The sequence below is a fragment of the Dipodomys spectabilis genome, unplaced genomic scaffold, assembly GCF_019054845.1.
Source record: "Dipodomys spectabilis isolate Male_0828 unplaced genomic scaffold, ASM1905484v1 ptg000043l, whole genome shotgun sequence".
In the NCBI taxonomy this organism is placed as follows: domain Eukaryota; kingdom Metazoa; phylum Chordata; class Mammalia; order Rodentia; family Heteromyidae; genus Dipodomys; species Dipodomys spectabilis.
The window spans coordinates 28,477,484-28,483,483 of record NW_024870720.1 but is presented as its reverse complement, the minus strand read 5'-3'; the positions used below and the strand labels follow the sequence as shown (position 1 = coordinate 28,483,483).

The 6,000-nt window shown below is 40.8% G+C and overlaps 1 protein-coding gene across 1 annotated transcript in view; it reads left to right on the top strand.

Moving 5' to 3' along the window:
• Positions 1–1,582: 1,582 nt before the first annotated feature.
• Positions 1,583–6,000, top strand: part of Rassf6 (Ras association domain family member 6) — a 42,108-nt gene continuing 37,690 nt past the window's right edge. The window contains exon 1 of the mRNA XM_042678468.1: positions 1,583–1,693. The gene's annotated coding sequence lies outside the window, so the exon portion shown is untranslated. The remainder of the gene's footprint in view (positions 1,694–6,000) is intronic.

Here is a 6,000-nt window from a genome sequence, read left to right as displayed (position 1 = left end):
ATGGTTTCCCTTATTTGAAATAACTAGTATAAGTCGTGGACAAGCAGAAAAGGTCAAAAGCTATGTACATATGACCATATAAGATGATGTTAAGTGAAATGAACCCCAAGACAGGGACACAATTTGTGTTTTCCTTCTTGCTATTGTTTTAAATGTATCTATTGTTTTTAATGTATCTAAAATGTACTATGTGATTTTTTTTGTTTCTCTTGTATGTTCTTCCCCAGGTGTAACCCCTATTTTCACTGTAGTTGATGTAGGTGCCCTCCATCTTGTATATACATTTCTCTAATTTGGGGTGGGGAAGGGAAATAACAAGGATACAGGTTGACCCATTGTAACAATGAGATGTACAAGATACCATGTTGAAAACGAACTTTACAACTTGGGAGGGGGAGAAATGAGGAGGGAAGGGATGGTAGAGGATAAACAAAGGAGGAGGTGACAATGCTTGATAGGAAATGTACTCATTACCTTACTCATATAACTGTAACCCCTCTGTACATTATTTTTACAATAAAAAACATTTTTTTAAAGCTTTAAGTAGTGTCTTGACCTAGGAAACAGAAACTACCAATGATACTTAAAAACTCAGAGCTAAATTAAAAAGAAGCAAATAAAAAATAAATAAAAATCTTAGGTTTGCTGTACACCTGTCATCCAGTCATCTCTTTGGGTGCGCTTTTGAGAGTTGAGATACAGAAACAAGAAGAGTTCCCACATCCAACTTAATCCATTACAAAGACTTACTCATTTCTTCTACAGTCCTTTAGTACTATGATTTCCAACTGTTGGTCTCTACTAAACTATTCTGTAAAGCATACAGAAAGTATAGATGGAAATGAACTTTACAACTTGAGGGGAGACGGGAGTAGGGAGGAAGGGAGAAAATGAGGGAGGGGGGTACCACTGTTCAAAAAGAAATGTACTCGTTACTTATGTAACTGTACCCTCTCTGTATATCACCTTTACGATACAATCAAGGTACAGATGGTCAAAGAACTTAAATCCAAGTCCAACTAAACCCACCTCCCTCCCCGCAGTTAGTGAGGCCCGCCCAGGGGGGTGTGGCGCGGGCTCTGCGGGCTGCCCGCTGACTCTGGGACCCCTGGGGTTAGAACTGGCAGCTCTGTGTGTAGAAGGGAGTGGCAGGGAAATGGGGTGCCCAAAGATCAAAGAAGAGACCATGAAAACCCCAAAGTTGTGAGTTGCCAAGTTTACTCCTGGTGTTGCCCCAGAGCCTTGGAGGGCCTGGGGAGCGGGTTCAGTTCCGGGCTGAGGCCTTCCCAGGGATGTGAACTCACTCTTGGAGAAGTGTGTCAGGGAGCAGGGAGTGCACGCAATCAGAAAGAGTAACCACTCCCGACGTGCACCGAGGCGCTGGGCGGGGCTCAGGTGCCTGGCTCCGTGCGCCTGGGGTAACAAATAACAGCTTTCCTGGGGTGGCCAGCCCGGTGCGGGGGGCGCGGCCCGCAGGCGCCCGGCCCGGTGCGGGGGGGACCGCGCGCACCGGGCTCCGCCCACACTGCCCTCCGCGCGCCCCGCCCCGCGCAGGTGAGAAACTCCTGCAGTCCCCGGACAGCCGCTGGCCCAGAGCTAGCTAGCTGCCCGGCCACCACCAGCCGTCCGAACCAACCTTCCTGCAGCGAGCTCAGCCCGACCACAAGCTCCCCCGGCTCAAAGTGAAGAACAGGTGAACGCTGGGGGCTGCGGGATGGGGGCGGGGTGGGGAGGGGACCCCGTTAGGCCACCCCCAGGGCTGAGGTTGAGGGTGAGATTGGAAAGCAAAGGTCAGTGCGTGCATGAGCAGCCTGAATCCCAGACAGTGTATTTTTTTCCTTTTGAATTTCGCAGAATACCATTTCCTGGTCTAGGTAAATTGTTGAGGCCCAGGGGGGTGGGGTGGAGGGAGAGGGGGGAGAGGGAGATAGGGCGGGGAAGAGAAGGAGAAGGGCCTGGAGTAAATGTGAGTACCCACCCCTCCCCCTTCCTCAAGGGAAATGGCTCATGAGCTCTGCAGGTGCCTAGATCTAACCTTGGCCAAGACAACTGGACTCCTGGGCAATATTCCTTTTGCTCTGTGGATTCTTATGGTTAGGACTTTGGGTTGAATCATCAGATCAGAAGGGTCTCTGGAACGTGAGGGCTCCACTAAGTTTCTGTGTGTTTCCACAAATCAATAGGGAAAAAAAAAAATCACCCCTAGAGAACACTTGAAAAGAAGTTGGGATATAATGTAAGATCGCACCAAACAATGAAAGGATACTCGTAAATAATTAAATGAGGGGGAAGGACACAAACTCTGAGTCATGGGTTCTCTCCTATTTGCCAGTTCATTCAATCACAACACTGAACCCATCACAAGCAGCAGAATACTCTCTGCAATATAGGGTTGTCCTGGGAATGAAACACCAGGAAGATGTTTCATAAATGGTACCTCCTATCACCATGAAGTCACCGCAGCCCTCAAGGAGGTAGAGAACCCTGAACTGATCTCAGCTGAGCAGGCAGCTTAGGGGTACTGGCATCGAACTGGCTTCCAGATGTAGAGTGTGAGACCTAGATCAAGTGGCAGGTGCTCAAGCATCATGGCTCTGAGTAACTAGGGACCCACCTGGCCCCTGGCCACTTTTCCCCATTGTTCTATGGGGACAAATTTACCTGCTAACTCAATCATAGATTTAAACTAAATATATATATTTATATATATCCATATATAATTTTATTGTTATTACTAAGGTGTTGTACAGAGTCAATCATGTTCAACTTGGAAAATTCATGCTCATCCTTATCTATTATTTCCATAAACAAAACAAAAATTTTCAGTTAGAGGAGTATACACTCTCACATTGTGGAACCCCTGCCATCATCATGTCATAAAAGAGACTGTATTGAGTGACTTTGATAAAATGAGCCCATACAATCCATGCCTTGTATTGGTAATCAAATTGAATTGCCTGTAGTAAAATAATGCTGACTTTTCTTTGTGTTTATAAATAAGAACCAAAAGAGAAGAGTGACAATGGTTTGTCCATTTTTGCTCATAAGCTTTAAAGGCAGAAAAGTGGATTGATTTACTTTATGAAGTTTCTTCAAAAGAGTCCTTTTATGAATGTTGCTTCCTCTGGAAAGGAGGCAGTAGCTATGATCAGCATTTAGTAACAATATCTTAACAATAATATATAATATATGATAATATATTAAAATAATATATCATTTATATTTAATTAATATAAAATACTCAAATGTTTGTAATGGATCCTAAGTTAGCATTGTCATTGTTTCAACAGGCTCTTTTTTAAAATTTGAGATTGTAAGTTATAAATTCTCCATTGTACTTATATTAGGTATTGACTGGAAAAAAATGTAGATAGAATTCTAAAGGAAAACTCTTGGACTCTGCTATGTTATTGTCTTCTGGGGGTCTTACAGTAGATAGTAGTTTAGCTTACAAATTAATAGTATCAATTTAGAATAAATTAAAATATTTACTAAGCATTTTTTACCTTTATGCACACTCTATACTATTGAACTCAAATCATTTGATTTTATATTTCTTATGTTTCATAGTAGGCATCTATGTAAAGAAGAACAGACTCAGCTGTGAGGCATCTATTTACCCATATTTAATGTTAAAGCTAATTTAGCCACATCACTGGGTGTAAGTCTTCCTAGTAAAACTTGGTTTTAGTGTGTGTGTGTGTGTGTGTGTGTGTGTGTATGTACTATTATATGTACATATATATAGTAGTACATAGATATGTACTAATATTTCTAATGTATCATTTAATGACAAACTACTATATGTTTTGAATCAACATAGAAAAATAATCAGCAATGAATAAGAAAACATTCATTTCTTCAGTTATATTCAAAATAGTGTAACACTATATGACATATATATACAACATATTATTAAAACTTTTATACTTAATTTTGAATTTCTTAAAATGATGATTCCCAGCACCACAAAAATCTCCCTAAAATAAGAAGCCTTCTGTAATTTAAACTGAAATAGTTAGCTAGTGCTAATAGTACATTTACTTGTTGAGGTTCATTGATGCAAATGTATATGTTTAATTCAAGGCTTCGTATAATTTTTTTACAACATTCAAGTCTCTGAGAAAAGACTTTTTTTTTTTCATCTGTCATGGAGCTTGAACCCAGAACCTGTGCATTGTCCTTGAACTCTGTTGCTCAAGGCTAGTGCTCTACCACTTTGAGCCAGGGCACCACTTCAGTTTTCTGGTGGTTAGTTGGAGGTAAGAGTCTCATAGACTTTCCTGTCTGGGCTAATTTTGAACAGTGATCCTCAGATCTCAGCCTCCTGAATAGTAGGATTATAGGCATGAACCACCAGTGCCAGCTAACTTTTCACTTCTTATATTCCATCAACACCTTAGTTTTCTTGACCTCTCAAAGTAATATCTTCTTTCTACACATTTCCTTCTATAATTTCTTTTCCTCTCTGTCCAGTCTCTACATTCATTCTCCTCATTTTCCACCCAATGTATTTATACCTTGCCTTATACCTTTTATTTCTGCCTTTCTCAAGTTCATTTCAGTCTTTTCTCACCTTAACTCTTCAGTTACACTTATTCTTTGGTGATTAATTGGAGAGTAGTTGTATGATCAATTGGATGGTTAATTGGAGATGAGTCTCACAGACTTTCCTGCCCCAACTGGCTTTGAATATCTACCCTCAGATCTCAGCCTCCTGAGTAGCTAGGATTACAGGTGTGAGCCACCAGCGCCCTGCTAAAAAAGACTTCTGAATCTTCTCTCCTTGCACTAGGACAATTGCTAGAACAATTCTGGGAAGTAAGCAAGGTGGGTTTGTTTTGTTTTATTTTCATTTATTTATTTATTGTTAATTTGTAAAATTCTCACCACTGTGACACTTTTTGTCCAGAGGTCCTCAAGAACAAAGGGCAAAAGATTCAGATACGGTCTACACTTTCTCCCTAGCACAGTATAAAGGGGTTCAAGAAATACTTGTTGGGTACAACAAAGGAGCGAACCAAAACTTTCACTTTAAATAAGTAACTGTTTAATTCATCCATGGTTGGGCACAAGAAAGTACTTGAAGTGACTGGTACATTTGAGTTTATTTGGGCTGGCATTCACCTCCTCCCATCCTTCCACCTCATTCAAGTCTCAAAGTAACTAGGGAATCCAGACCAACCAGCATTTAAACAAGATTACAGAGCTGGTGGAAGTCAACTATTGGTATTCCATTTTTCCCCAGGTCCCAGCGTTGTCCACATTTGGGTGAGGTCTTGCTGTCTGTAAAGGCTGCAGATCCTATCTGCCTGCTCAGCGCGATCCTACCTTGCTGGGTCTCTCCTTTCCTCCCTTACTTTAGATCTGCCAGTATTTCCAGCTCTGTTTATTTCTTCAGGGCTTAATTACTGACCTGTTAAATTCCCTGCTCTTAAGCTCCATTGCATCTGGGTAAAATGGAAAAATAAATACCCCAACTTATTAAATAACTGATCTTATTTTATACATAATCTAAGTCAATAAACTCCTGCCCGGACCTCGTAGTGATCTTATGAGTCACCCGCCAAGCAGAGAAAGTGTTTGTAGCAACCATCTTCCTCCTCCAACCAGGTTCATCCATTCCACCAAAAGAGCTGAGCAACCAAAACTTCTAGACCTGTATTTTTATCCTTTCCCCCAAAGCTCTCTTCATCTCTGCCGTTCATGACCTATCAATTTAATCTTCCACTTAAGATTTTGAGAACACTAATTCAGACCATTAGACCTATCATGTCTTTATAACTTAGATAATCTTCACATACATAAAATATAACTCCTACTAAACTTAGTTTGCTATGGATCTTGGTGAATGTGAATAGGAAAAAAATTGGGAAAAGAAACAGTTTTAATCCACACATTGATGCTTCACTTTGGCAGTTAGCAACAATGTATCTTATACCAAATTATATTCACATCTTTTCGGTGTTTAAACTGTCTGAATATTTTTCCTTATTGTTC